This window comes from Schistocerca americana, chromosome 3 (assembly GCF_021461395.2).
Source record: "Schistocerca americana isolate TAMUIC-IGC-003095 chromosome 3, iqSchAmer2.1, whole genome shotgun sequence".
In the NCBI taxonomy this organism is placed as follows: Eukaryota; Metazoa; Arthropoda; class Insecta; order Orthoptera; family Acrididae; genus Schistocerca; species Schistocerca americana.
The window spans coordinates 62,575,604-62,592,011 of record NC_060121.1 but is presented as its reverse complement, the minus strand read 5'-3'; positions in this window follow the sequence as shown (position 1 = coordinate 62,592,011).

The window sequence follows — 16,408 nt, the reverse complement described above, 5'->3', positions numbered from 1 at the left end:
CAGGTTTACTGTATACCTTGGACTTTCTTATTGACGATGGAACACAGAAATTGCATCTGAATTAAATACAAAAGGCACAATGCCGACTTAAGTACAAGAGGACTGGCACTCTAACTTTCTATGATCTGAACCTCACCTGTGGGACCAGTTTTAGATTCCGATGCTTCACTTCAGGTTTACTGTGTACCTTGGACCTACTTATTGACGATAAATAACAGAATTTGCATCTGAATTTAATACAAAAGGCACAATGCCGAATTAAGTACAAGAGGAATGACAGTCTAACTTTCTATGATTTGAACCTCTCCTGTGAGTCCCGCTTTAGATTCTGATGCTTCACTTCAGGTTTACTGTATACCTCGGAACTTCTTATTGACGATGAAACACAGAAATCGCATCGGAATTAAATTCGAAAGGCACAATGCCGACTTAAGTACAAGACGACTGACACTCTCACTTTCTATTTTTTCAACCTTTCCTTTGAGTCCAGTTTTAGATTCCGATGCTTCACTACAGGTTTACTGTATACCTAGGACCTTCTTATTGACGATGAAAAACAGAAATTGCATCCGAATTTAATACAAAAGGCATAATGCCGACTTAAGTGCAAGAGGACTGACACTCTAACTTTCTATGATTTGAACCTCTCCTGTGGGACCAGTTTTAGATTCCGATGCTTCACTTCAGGTTAACTGTATCCCTTGGACCTTCTTATTGACGATGAAGGACAGAAATTGAATCCGAATTTAATACAAACGGCACAATGCCGACTTAAGTACAAGAGGACTGACACTCTAACATTCTACGATTTGAACCTCTCCAGTGAGTCCAGTATTAGATTCCGATGCTTCAATTCAGGTTTACAGTATCCCTTGGACCTTCTTCTTGACGATGAAACACAGAAATAGCATCCGAATTTTAATACAAAAGGCACAATGCCGACTTAAGTACAAGAGGACTGACACTCTAAATTTCTATGATTTGAACCTCTCCAGTGAGTCCAGTGTTAGATTCCGATGCTTCACTTCAGGGTTACTGTATCCCTTGGAATTTCTTATTGACGATGAAACACAGAAATTGCATCCGAATATAATACAAAAGGCACAATGACGACTCAAATAATAGAGGACTGACACTCTAACTTTCTATGATTTGAACCTCTCCTGTGTGTCCAGTTTTAGATGCCGATGCTTCACTTCATGTTTACTGAATTCTTTGGACCTTCTTATAGACGATGAAACACAGAAATTGAATCCGAATTTAATACAATAGGCACTATGCCGACTTAAGTACAAGGGGACTGACACTCTCACTTTCTATGATTTGAACCTCTCCTGTGAGTTAAGATTTAGATTCCGATGCTTCACTTCAGGTTTACTGTGTACCTTGGACCTTCTTATTGACGATGAAACACAGAAATTGCATCCGAATTTAATACAAAAGGCACAATGCCGACTTAAGTACAAGAGGACTGACACTCTCACACTATGATTTGAACCTCTCCTGTGAGTCCAGTTTTAGATTCCGATGCTTCACTTCAAGTTTACTGTATCCCTTGGACCTTCTTATTGACGATGAAACACAGAAATTGCATCAGAATTTAATACAAGAGGCACAATGCCGACTTAAGTACAAGAGGACTGACACACTAACTTTCTATGGTTTGAACCTCTCCTGTGAGTCCAGTTGTAGATTCCGATGCTTCACTTCAGGTTTACTGTATCCCTTGGACCTTCTTATTGACGATGAAACACAGAAATTGCATCCGAATTTAATACAAAAGGCACAATGCCGACAGAAGTACAAGAGGACTGACACTCTCACTTTCTATGACTTGAACCTCTCCTGTGAGTCCAGTTTTAGATTCCGATGCTTCACTTCAGGTTTACTGTATCCCTTGGACCTTCTCATTGACGATGAAAGACAGAAATTGCATCCGAATTTAATACAAAAGGCACAATGCCGACTTAAGTACAAGAGGACTGACACTCTCACACTATGATTTGAACCTCTCCTGTGAGTCCAGTTTTAGATTCCGATGCTTCACTTCAGGTTTACTGTATACCTCAGAACTTCTTATTGACGATGAAACACAGAAATTGCATCCGAATTTAACACAAAAGGCACAATGCCGACTTAAGTACAAGAGGACTGACACTCTATCTTTCTATGATTTGAACCTCTCCTGTGGGTCCAGTTTTAGATTCCGATGCTTCACTTCAGGTTTACTGTATCCTTTAGACCTTCTTATTGACGATGAAACACAGAAATTGCATCCGAATTTAATACAAAAGGCACAATGCCGACATAAGTACAAGAGGACTGACACTCTCACTTTCTATGATTTGAACCTTCCTGTGAGTCCAGTTTTAGATTTCGTTTCTTCACTTCAGGTTTACTGTATCCCTTCGACCTTCTTATTGACGATGAAACACAGAAATTGCATCAGAATTTAATACAAAAGGCACAATGCCGACTTAAGTACAAGAGGACTGACACACTAACTTTCTATGGTTTGAACCTCTCCTGTGAGTCCAGTTGTAGATTCCGATGCTTCACTTCAGGTTTACTGTATCCCTTGGACCTTCTTATTGACGATGAAACACAGAAATTGCATCCGAATTTAATACAAAAGGCACAATGCCGACAGAAGTACAAGAGGACTGACACTCTCACTTTCTATGACTTGAACCTCTCCTGTGAGTCCAGTTTTAGATTCCGATGCTTCACTTAAGGTTTACTGTATCCCTTGGACCTTCTCATTGACGATGAAGGACAGAAATTGCATCCGAATTTAATACAAAAGGCACAATGCCGACTTAAGTACAAGAGGACTGACACTCTCACACTATGATTTGAACCTCTCCTGTGAGTCCAGTTTTAGATTCCGATGCTTCACTTCAGGTTTACTGTATACCTCGGAACTTCTTATTGACGATGAAACACAGAAATTGCATCCGAATTTAATACAAAAGGCACAATGCCGACTTAAGTACAAGAGGACTGACACTCTATCTTTCTATGATTTGAACCTCTCCTGTGGGTCCAGTTTTAGATTCCGATGCTTCACTTCAGGTTTACTGTATCCCTTAGACCTTCTTATTGACGATGCAACACAGAAATTGCATCCGAATTTAATACAAAAGGCACAATGCCGACATAAGTACAAGAGGACTGACACTCTCACTTTCTATGATTTGAACCCTCCTGTGAGTCCAGTTTTAGATTTCGTTTCTTCACTTCAGGTTTACTGTATCCCTTGGACCTTCTTATTGCCGATGAAACACAGAAATTGCATCAGAATTTAATACAAAAGGCACAATGCCGACTTAAGTACAAGAGGACTGAGACTCTAACTTTCTATGATTTGACCCAGTCCTGTGAGTCCAGTTTTAGATTCCGATGCTTCATTTAAGTTTAACTGTATACCTCGGAACTTCTTATTGATGATGAAACACAGAAATTGCATCGGAATTAAATTCAAAAGGCATAATGCCGACTTAAGTACAAGAGGACTGACATTCTAACTTACTATGATTCGTACCTCTCCTGGAGTCCAGTTTTAGATTCCGATCCTTCACTTCAGGTTTACTGTATCCCTTGAACCTTCTTATTGTCGATGAAACACAGAAATTGCATCCGAATTTAATACAAAAGGCACAATGCCGAATTAAGTACAAGTGGACTGACACTCTCACATTCTATGATTTGAACCTCTCCTCTGAGTCCAGTCTTAGATTCCGATGCTTCACTTCAGGTTTACTGTGTACCTTGGACCGTCTTATTGACGATGAATAACAATAATTGCATCCGAATTTAATACAAAAGGCACAATGCAGACTTAAGTACAAGAGGAATGACAGTCTAACTTTCTATGATTTGAAACTCTCGTGTGAGTCCAGTTTTAGATTCTGATGCTTCACTTCAGGTTTACTGTAGCTCTTGGACCTTCTTATTGACGATGAAACACAGAAATTGCATCCGAATTTAATACAAATTGTGCAATGCCCACTTAAGTGCAAGAGGACTGACACTTTCACTTTCTATGATTTGAACCTCTCCTGTGAGTCCAGTTTTAGATTCCAATGCTTCACTTCTGGTTTACTGTATCCCTTGGACCATCTTATTGACGATGAAACACAGAAATTGCATCCGAATTTAATACAAAGGGCACAATGCCGACTTAAGTACAAGAGGACTGACACTCTCACTTTCTATGAATTGAACCTCTCCTGTGAGTCCAGTTTTAGATTCCGATGCTTCACTTCAGGTTTAATGTATCCCTTGTACCTTCTTATTGACGTTGAAACAAAGAAATTGCATCCGAATTTAATACAAAAGGCACAATGCCGAATTAAGTACAAGAGGAATGACAGTCTAACTTTCTATGATTTGAACCTCTCCTGTGAGTCCCGCTTTAGATTCTGATGCTTCACTTCAGGTTTACTGTATACCTCGGAACTTCTTATTGACGATGAAACACAGAAATCGCATCGGAATTAAATTCGAAAGGCACAATGCCGACTTAAGAACAAGAGGACTGACACTCTCACACTATGATTTGAACCTCTCCTGTGAGTCCAGTTTTAGATTCCGATGCTTCCCTTCAGGTTAACTGTATACCTCGGAACTTCTTATTGAAGATGAAACACAGAAATTGCATCCCAATTTAATACAAAAGGCACAATGCCGACTTAAGCACAAGAGGACTGACACTCTAACTTTCTATGATTTGAACCTCTCCTGTGAGTCCTGTTTTAGATTTCGATGCTTTACTTCAGGTTTATTGTATACCTCGGAACTTCTTGTTGACGATGAAACACAGAAATTGCATCGGAATTAAATTCAAAATGCACAATGCAGACTTAAGTACAAGAGGACTGACACTCTAACTTTCTATGATCTGAACCTCACCTGTGGCACCAGTTTTAGATTCCGATGCTTCACTACAGGTTTACTGTATACCTAAGACCTTCTTATTGACGATGAAAAACAGAAATTGCATCCGAATTTAATACAAAAGGCATAATGCCGACTTAAGTGCAAGAGGACTGACACTCTAACTTTCTATGATTTGAACCTCTCCTGTGGGACCAGTTTTAGATTCCGATGCCTCACTTCAGGTTAACTGTATCCCTTGGACCTTCTTATTGACGATGAAGGACAGAAATTGAATCCGAATTTAATACAAACGGCACAATGCCGACTTAAGTACAAGAGGACTGACACTCTAACATTCTACGATTTGAACCTCTCCAGTGAGTCCAGTATTAGATTCCGATGCTTCAATTCAGGTTTACAGTATCCCTTGGACCTTCTTCTTGACGATGAAACACAGAAATAGCATCCGAATTTTAATACAAAAGGCACAATGCCGACTTAAGTACAAGAGGACTGACACTATAAATTTCTATGATTTGAACCTCTCCAGTGAGTCCAGTGTTAGATTCCGATGCTTCACTTCAGGTTTACTGTATCCCTTGGACCTTCTTATTGACGATGAAACACAGAAGTTGCATCCGAATTTAATACAAAAGGCACAATGCCGACTTAAGTACAAGAGGACTGACACTCTCACTTTCTATGATTTGAACCTCTCCTGTGAGTCCAGTTTTAGATTCCGATGCTTCACTTCAGGGTTACTGTATCCCTTGGAATTTCTTATTGACGATGAAACACAGATATTGCATCCGAATATAATACAAAAGGCACAATGACGACTCAAGTAATAGAGGACTGACACTCTAACTTTCTATGATTTGAACCTCTCCTGTGAGTCCAGTTTTAGATGCCGATGCTTCACTTCATGTTTACTGAATTCTTTGGACCTTCTTATAGACGATGAAACACAGAAATTGAATCCGAATTTAATACAATAGGCACTATGCCGATTTAAGTACAAGGGGACTGACACTCTCACTTTCTATGATTTGAACCTCTCCTGTGAGTTAAGATTTAGATTCCGATGCTTCACTTCAGGTTTACTGTGTACCTTGGACCTTCTTATTGACGATGAAACGCAGAAATTGCATGTGAATTTAATACAAAAGGCACAATGCCGACTTAAGTACAAGAGGACTGACACTCTAACTTTCTATGATTTGAACATCTCCTGTGAGTCCAGTTTTAGATTCCGATGCTTCACTTCAGGTTTACTGTATACCTCAGAACTTCTTACTGACGATGAAACACAGAAATTGCATCGGAATTAAATTGAAAAGCCACAATGCCGACTTAAGTACAAGAATACTGACACTCTACCTTTCTATGATTTGAACCTCTGCTGTGAGTCCTGCTTTAGATTCCGATGCTTCACTTCAGGTTTACTCTATCCCTTGGACCTTCTTATTGAAGATGAAACACAGAAATTGCATCCGAATGAAATACAAATGGCACAATGCCGACTTAGGTACAAGAGGACTGACACTCTAACTTTCTATGATTTGAACCTCTCCTGTGAGTCCAGTTTTAGATTCCGATGCTTCACTTCAAGTTTACTGTATCCCTTGTACCTTCTTATTGACGATGAAACACAGAAATTGCATCAGAATTTAATACAAAAGGCACAATGCCGACTTAAGTACAAGAGGACTGACACACTAACTTTCTATGGTTTGAACCTCTCCTGTGAGTCCAGTTGTAGATTCCGATGCTTCACTTCAGGTTTACTGTATCCCTTGGACCTTCTTATTGACGATGAAACACAGAAATTGCATCCGAATTTAATACAAAAGGCACAATGCCGACAGAAGTACAAGAGGACTGACACTCTCACTTTCTATGACTTGAACCTCTCCTGTGAGTCCAGTTTTAGATTCCGATGCTTCACTTCAGGTTTACTGTATCCCTTGGACCTTCTCATTGACGATGAAAGACAGAAATTGCATCCGAATTTAATACAAAAGGCACAATGCCGACTTAAGTACAAGAGGACTGACACTCTCACACTATGATTTGAACCTCTCCTGTGAGTCCAGTTTTAGATTCCGATGCTTCACTTCAGTTTAACTGTATACCTCGGAACTTCTTATTGACGATGAAACACAGAAATTGCATCCGAATTTAATACAAAAGGCACAATGCCGACTTAAGTACAAGAGGACTGACACTCTATCTTTCTATGATTTGAACCTCTCCTGTGGGTCCAGTTTTAGATTCCGATGCTTCACTTCAGGTTTACTGTATCCCTTAGACCTTCTTATTAACGATGAAACACAGAAATTGCATCCGAATTTAATACAAAAGGCACAATGCCGACATAAGTACAAGAGGACTGACACTCTCACTTTCTATGATTTGAACCCTCCTGTGAGTCCAGTTTTAGATTTCGTTTCTTCACTTCAGGTTTACTGTATCCCTTGGACCTTCTTATTGACGATGAATCACAGAAATTGCATCAGAATTTAATACAAAAGGCACAATGCCGACATAAGTACAAGAGGACTGACACTCTAACTTTCTATGATTTGACCCAGTCCTGTGAGTCCAGTTTTAGATTCCGATGCTTCATTTCAGGTTAACTGTATACCTCGGAACTTCTTATTGATGATGAAACACAGAAATTGCATCGGAATTAAATTCAAAAGGCATAATGCCGACTTAAGTACAAGAGGACTGACATTCTAACTTACTATGATTCGTACCTCTCCTGTGAGTCCAGTTTTAGATTCCGATCCTTCACTTCAGGTTTACTGTATCCCTTGAACCTTCTTATTGTCGATGAAACACAGAAATTGCATCCGAATTTAATACAAAAGGCACAATGTCGAATTAAGTACAAGTGGACTGACACTCTCACATTCTATGATTTGAACCTCTCCTCTGAGTCCAGTCTTAGATTCCGATGCTTCACTTCAGGTTTACTGTGTACCTTGGACCGTCTTATTGACGATGAATAACAATAATTGCATCCGAATTTAATACAAAAGGCACAATGCAGACTTAAGTACAAGAGGAATGACAGTCTAACTTTCTATGATTTGAAACTCTCGTGTGAGTCCAGTTTTAGATTCTGATGCTTCACTTCAGGTTTACTGTAGCCCTTGGACCTTCTTATTGACGATGAAACACAGAAATTGCATCCGAATTTAATACAAATTGTGCAATGCCCACTTAAGTGCAAGAGGACTGACACTTTCACTTTCTATGATTTGAACCTCTCCTGTGAGTCCAGTTTTAGATTCCAATGCTTCACTTCTGGTTTACTGTATCCCTTGGACCATCTTATTGACGATGAAACACAGAAATTGCATCCGAATTTAATACAAAGGGCACAATGCCGACTTAAGTACAAGAGGACTGACACTCTCACGTTCTATGATTTGAACCTCTCCTGTGAGTCCAGTTTTAGATTCCGATGCTTCACTTCAGGTTTAATGTATCCCTTGTACCTTCTTATTGACGTTGAAACAAAGAAATTGCATCCGAATTTAATACAAAAGGCACAATGGCGACCTAAGTACAAGAAGACTGAAACTCTAACTTTCTATGATTTGAACCTCTCCTGTGATTCCAGTTTTACATTACGATGCTTCACTTCAGGTTTCCTTTATACCTTGGACCTTCTAATTGGCAATGAAACACAGAAATTGCATCCGAATTTAATACAAAAGGCACAATGCCGACTTAAGTACAAGAGGACTGACACTCTCACGTTCTATGATTTGAACCTCTCCTGTGAGTCCAGTTTTAGATTCCGATGCTTCACTTCAGGTTTACTGTGTACCTTGGACCTTCTTATTGACGATGAACCACAGAAATTGGATCCGAATTTAATACAAAAGGCACAATGCCGACTTAGGTACAAGAGGACTGACACTCTAAATTTCTATGATTTGAACCTCTCCTGTGAGTCCAGTTTTAGATTTCGATGCTTCACTTCAGGTTTACTGTATACCTCGAAACTTCTTATTGACGATGAAACACAGAAATTGCATCGGAATTAAATTCAAAAGGCACAATGCAGACTTAAGTACAAAAGGACTGACACTTTAGCTTTCTATGATTTGAACCTCTCCTGTGAGTCCAGTTTTAGATTCCGATGCTTCACTTCAGGTTTACTGTATCCCTTGAACCTTCTTATTGACGATGAAACACAGAAATTGTATCCGAATTAAATACAATAGGCACAATGCCGACTTAAGTACAAGAGGACTGACACTCTCACTTTCTATGACTTGAACCTCTCCTGTGAGTCCAGGTTTAGATTCCGATGCTTCACTTCAGGTGTACTGTATCCCTTGGACCTTGTCATTGACGATGAAAGAAAGAAATTGCATCCGAATTTAATACAAAAGGCACAATGCCGACATAAGTACAAGAGGACCGACACTCTCACACTATGATTTGACCTCTCCTGTGAGTCCAGTTTTAGATTCCGATGTTTCCCTTCAGGTTTACTGTATACCTCGGAACTTCTTATTGAAGATGAAACGCAGAAATTGCATCCGAATTTAATACTAAAGGCACAATGCCGACTTAAGCACAAGAGGACTGACACTCTAACTTTCTATGATTTGAACCTCTCCTGTGAGTCCTGTTTTAGATTTCGATGCTTTACTTCAGGTTTATTGTATACCTCGGAACTTCTTATTGACGATGAAACACAGAAATTGCATCGGAATTAAATTCAAAATGCACAATGCAGACTTAAGTACAAGAGGACTGACACTTTAACTTTCTATGATTTGAACCTCTCCTGTGAGTCCAGTTTTAGATTCCGATGCTTCACTTCAGGTTTACTGTATCCCTTGGACCTTCTCATTGACGATGAAAGACAGAAATTGCATCCGAATTTAATACAAAAGGCACAATGCCGACTTAAGTACAAGAAAACTGACACTCTCACACTATGATTTGAACCTCTCCTGTGAGTCCAGTTTTAGATTCCGATGCTTCACTTCAGGTTTACTGTATACCTCGGAACTTCTTATTGACGATGAAACACAGAAATTGCATCGGAATTAAATTCAAAAGGCACAATGCCGACTTAAGTACAAGACGACTGACACTCTCACTTTGTATGGTTTCAACCTTTCCTTTGAGTCCAGTTTTAGATTCCGATGCTTCACTACAGGTTTACTGTATCCCTTGGACCATCCTATTGACAATGAAACACAGAAATTGCATCCGAATTTAATACAAAAGGCACAGTGCCGACTTATGTACAAGAGGACTGACACTCTAATTTACTATGATTTCAACCTCTCCTGTGAGTCCAGTTTTAGATTCCGATGCTTTACTTCAGGTTTACTGTATACCTTGGACTTTCTTATTGACGATGGAACACAGAAATTGCATCTGAATTAAATACAAAAGGCACAATGCCGACTTAAGTACAAGAGGACTGACACTCTAACTTTCTATGATCTGAACCTCACCTGTGGGACCAGTTTTAGATTCCGATGCTTCACTTCAGGTTTACTGTGTACCTTGGACCTACTTATTGACGATAAATAACAGAATTTGCATCTGAATTTAATACAAAAGGCACAATGCCGAATTAAGTACAAGAGGAATGACAGTCTAACTTTCTATGATTTGAACCTCTCCTGTGAGTCCCGCTTTAGATTCTGATGCTTCACTTCAGGTTTACTGTATACCTCGGAACTTCTTATTGACGATGAAACACAGAAATCGCATCGGAATTAAATTCAAAAGGCACAATGCTGACTTAAATACAAGACGACTGACACTCTCACTTTCTATGGTTTCAACCTTTCCTTTGAGTCCAGTTTTAGATTCCGATGCTTCACTACAGGTTTACTGTATCCCTTGGACCATCTTATTGACAATGAAACACAGAAATTGCATCCCAATTTAATACAAAAGGCACAGTGCCGACTTATGTACAAGAGGACTTACACTCTAATTTTCTATGATTTCAACCTCTCCTGTGAGTCCAGTCTTAGATTCCGACTCTTCACTTCAGGTTTACTGTATCCCTTGGACCTTCTTATTGACTATGAAACACAGAAATTGCATCCGAATTTAATATAAAAGGCCCAATGCCGACTTAAGTACAAGAGGACTGACACTTTAACTTTCTAAGCTTTGAACCTCTCCTGTGAGTCCAGTTTTAGATTCCGATGCTTTACTTCAGGTTTACTGTATACCTAGGACCTTCTTATTGACGATGAAAAACAGAAATTGCATCCGAATTTAATACAAATGGCATAATGCCGACTTAAGTGCAAGAGGACTGACACTCTAACTTTCTATGATTTGAACCTCTCCTGTGGGACCAGTTTTAGATTCCGATGCCTCACTTCAGGTTAACTGTATCCCTTGGACCTTCTTATTGACGATGAAGGACAGAAAATGAATCCGAATTTAATACAAACGGCACAATGCCGACTTAAGTACAAGAGGACTGACACTCTAACATTCTACGATTTGAACCTCTCCAGTGAGTCCAGTATTAGATTCCGATGCTTCAATTCAGGTTTACAGTATCCCTTGGACCTTCTTCTTGACGATGAAAGACAGAAATAGCATCCGGATTTTAATACAAAAGGCACAATGCCGACTTAAGTACAAGAGGACTGACACTCTAAATTTCTATGATTTGAACCTCTCCAGTGAGTCCAGTGTTAGATTCCGATGCTTCACTTCAGGTTTACTGTATCCCTTCGACCTTCTTATTGACGATGAAACACAGAAATTGAATCCGAATTTCATACACAAGGCACAATGCCGACTTAAATACAAGAAGACTGACACTCTAACTTTCTATGATTTGAACCTCTCCTGTGAGTCCAGTTTTAGATTCCAATGCTTCACTTCAGGTTTACTGTATACCTCGGAACTTCTTATTGACGATGAAACACAGAAATTACATCGAAATAAAATTCAAAAGGCATAATGCCGACATAAGGACAAGAGCACTGACACTCTAACTTTCTATGATTTGAACATCTCCTGTGAGTCCAGTTTTAGATTCCGATGCTTCACTTCAGGTTTACTGAATTCTTTGGACCTTCTTATAGACGATGAAACACAGAAATTGAATCCGAATTTAATACAATAGGCACTATGCCGACTTAAGTACAAGGGGACTGGCACTCTCACTTTCTATGATTTGAACCTCTCCTGTGAGTTAAGATTTAGATTCCGATGCTTCACTTCAGGTTTACTGTGTACCTTGGACCTTCTTATTGACGATGAAACGCAGAAATTGCATCTGAATTTAATACAAAAGGCACAATGCCGACTTAAGTACAAGAGGACTGACACTCTAACTTTCTATGATTTGAACATCTCCTGTGAGTCCAGTTTTAGATTCCGATGCTTCACTTCAGGTTTACTGTATACGTCGGAACTTCTTACTGACGATGAAACACAGAAATTGCATCGGAATTAAATTGAAAATTCACAATGCCGACTTAAGTACAAGAATACTGACACTCTACCTTTCTATGATTTGAACCGCTGCTGTGAGTCCAGTTTTAGATTCCGATGCTTCACTTCAGGTTTACTCTATCCCTTGGACCTTCTTATTGACGATGAAACACAGAAATTGCATCCGAATGTAATACAAAAGGCACCATGCCGACTTAAGTACAAGGGGACTGACACTCTCACTTTCTATGATTTGAACCTCTCCTGTGAGTTAAGATTTAGATTCCGATGCTTCACTTCAGGTTTACTGTATACCTCGGAACTTCTTACTGACGATGAAACACAGAAATTGCATCGGAATTAAATTGAAAAGGCACAATGCCGACTTAAGTACAAGAATACTGACACTCTACCTTTCTATGATTTGAACCGCTGCTGTGAGTCCTGTTTTAGATTCCGATGCTTCACTTCAGGTTTACTCTATCCCTTGGACCTTCTTATTGAAGATGAAACACAGAAATTGCATCCGAATGTAATACAAATGGCACAATGCCGACTTAAGTACAAGAGGACTGACACTCTAACTTTCTATGATTTGAACCTCTCCTGTGAGTCCAGTTTTAGATTCCGATGCTTCACTTCAAGTTTACTGTAACCCTTGGACCTTCTTATTGACGATGAAACACAGAAATTGCATCAGAATTTAATACAAAAGGCACAATGCCGACTTAAGTACAAGAGGACTGACACACTAACTTTCTATGGTTTGAACCTCTCCTGTGAGTCCAGTTGTAGATTCCGATGCTTCACTTCAGGTTTACTGTATCCCTTGGACCTTCTTATTGACGATGAAACACAGAAATTGCATCCGAATTTAATACAAAAGGCACAATGCCGACAGAAGTACAAGAGGACTGACACTCTCACTTTCTATGACTTGAATCTCTCCTGTGAGTCCAGTTTTAGATTCCGATGCTTCACTTCAGGTTTACTGTATCCCTTGGACCTTCTCATTGACGATGAAAGACAGAAATTGCATCCGAATTTAATACAAAAGGCACAATGCCGACTTAAGTACAAGAGGACTGACACTCTCACACTATGATTTGAACGTCTCCTGTGAGTCCAGTTTTAGATTCCGATGCTTCACTTCAGGTTTACTGTATACCTCGGAACTTCTTATTGACGATGAAACACAGAAATTGCATCCGAATTTAATACAAAAGGCACAATGCCGACTTAAGTACAAGAGGACTGACACTCTATCTTTCTATGATTTGAACCTCTCCTGTGAGTCCAGTTTTAGATTCCGATGCTTCACTTCAGGTTTACTGTATCCCTTGGACCTTCTTATTGACGATGAAACACAGAAATTGCATCAGAATTTAATACAAAAGGCACAATGCCGACTTAAGTACAAGAGGACTGACACTCTAACTTTCTATGATTTGACCCAGTCTTGTGAGTCCAGTTTTAGATTCCGATGCTTCATTTCAGGTTAACTGTATACCGCGGAACTTCTTATTGATGATGAAACACAGAAATTGCATCGGAATTAAATTCAAAAGGCATAATGCCGACTTAAGTACAAGAGGACTGACATTCTAACTTACTATGATTCGTACCTCTCCTGTGAGTCCAGTTTTAGATTCCGATCCTTCACTTCAGGTTTACTGTATCCCTTGAACCTTCTTATTGTCGATGAAACACAGAAATTGCATCCGAATTTAATACAAAAGGCACAATGCCGAATTAAGTACAAGTGGACTGACACTCTCACATTCTATGATTTGAACCTCTCCTCTGAGTCCAGTCTTAGATTCCGATGCTTCACTTCAGGTTTACTGTGTACCTTGGACCGTCTTATTGACGATGAATATCAATAATTGCATCCGAATTTAATACAAAAGGCACAATGCAGACTTATGTACAAGAAAAATGACAGTCTAACTTTCTATGATTTGAAACTCTCGTGCGAGTCCAGTTTTAGATTCTGATGCTTCACTTCAGGTTTACTGTATCCCTTGGACCTTCTCATTGACGATGAAAGACAGAAATTGCATCCGAATTTAATACAAAAGGCACAATGCCGACTTAAGTACAAGAGGACTGACACTCTCACACTATGATTTGAACGTCTCCTGTGAGTCCAGTTTTAGATTCCGATGCTTCACTTCAGGTTTACTGTATACCTCGGAACTTCTTATTGACGATGAAACACAGAAATTGCATCCGAATTTAATACAAAAGGCACAATGCCGACTTAAGTACAAGAGGACTGACACTCTATCTTTCTATGATTTGAACCTCTCCTGTGAGTCCAGTTTTAGATTCCGATGCTTCACTTCAGGTTTACTGTATCCCTTGGACCTTCTTATTGACGATGAAACACAGAAATTGCATCAGAATTTAATACAAAAGGCACAATGCCGACTTAAGTACAAGAGGACTGACACTCTAACTTTCTATGATTTGACCCAGTCTTGTGAGTCCAGTTTTAGATTCCGATGCTTCATTTCAGGTTAACTGTATACCGCGGAACTTCTTATTGATGATGAAACACAGAAATTGCATCGGAATTAAATTCAAAAGGCATAATGCCGACTTAAGTACAAGAGGACTGACATTCTAACTTACTATGATTCGTACCTCTCCTGTGAGTCCAGTTTTAGATTCCGATCCTTCACTTCAGGTTTACTGTATCCCTTGAACCTTCTTATTGTCGATGAAACACAGAAATTGCATCCGAATTTAATACAAAAGGCACAATGCCGAATTAAGTACAAGTGGACTGACACTCTCACATTCTATGATTTGAACCTCTCCTCTGAGTCCAGTCTTAGATTCCGATGCTTTACTTCAGGTTTACTGTGTACCTTGGACCGTCTTATTGACGATGAATATCAATAATTGCATCCGAATTTAATACAAATTGTGCAATGCCCACTTAAGTGCAAGAGGACTGACACTTTCACTTTCTATGATTTGAACCTCTCCTGTGAGTCCAGTTTTAGATTCCAATGCTTCACTTCTGGTTTACTGTATCCCTTGGACCGTCTTATTGACGATGAAACACAGAAATTGCATCCGAATTTAATACAAAGGGCACAATGCCGACTTAAGTACAAGAGGACTGACACTCTCACTTTCTATGATTTGAACCTCTCCTGTGAGTCCAGTTTTAGATTCCGATGCTTCACTTCAGGTTTAATGTATCCCTTGTACCTTCTTATTGACGTTGAAACAAAGAAATTGCATCCGAATTTAATACAAAAGGCACAATGGCGACCTAAGTACAAGAAGACTGACACTCTAACTTTCTATGATTTGAACCTCTCCTGTGATTCCAGTTTTACATTACGATGCTTCACTTCAGGTTTCCTTTATACCTTGGACCTTCTAATTGGCAATGAAACACAGAAATTGCATCCGAATTTAATACAAAAGGCACAATGCCGACTTAAGTACAAGAGGACTGACACTCTCACGTTCTATGATTTGAACCTCTCCTGTGAGTCCAGTTTTAGATTCCGATGCTTCACTTCAGGTTTACTGTGTACCTTGGACCTTCTTTTTGACGATGAAACACAGAAATTGGATCCGAATTTAATACAAAAGGCACAATGCCGACTTAGGTACAAGAGGACTGACACTCTAAATTTCTATGATTTGAACCTCTCCTGTGAGTCCAGTTTTAGATTTCGATGCTTCACTTCAGGTTTACTGTATACCTCGAAACTTCTTATTGACGATGAAACACAGACATTGCATCGGAATTAAATTCAAAAGGCACAATGCAGACTTAAGTACAAAAGGACTGACACTTTAGCTTTCTATGATTTGAACCTCTCCTGTGAGTCCAGTTTTAGATTCCGATGCTTCACTTCAGGTTTACTGTATCCCTTGAACCTTCTTATTGACGATGAAACACAGAAATTGTATCCGAATTTAATACAATAGGCACAATGCCGACTTAAGTACAAGAGGACTGACACTCTCACTTTCTATGACTTGAACCTCTCCTGTGAGTCCAGGTTTAGATTCCGATGCTTCACTTCAGGTGTACTGT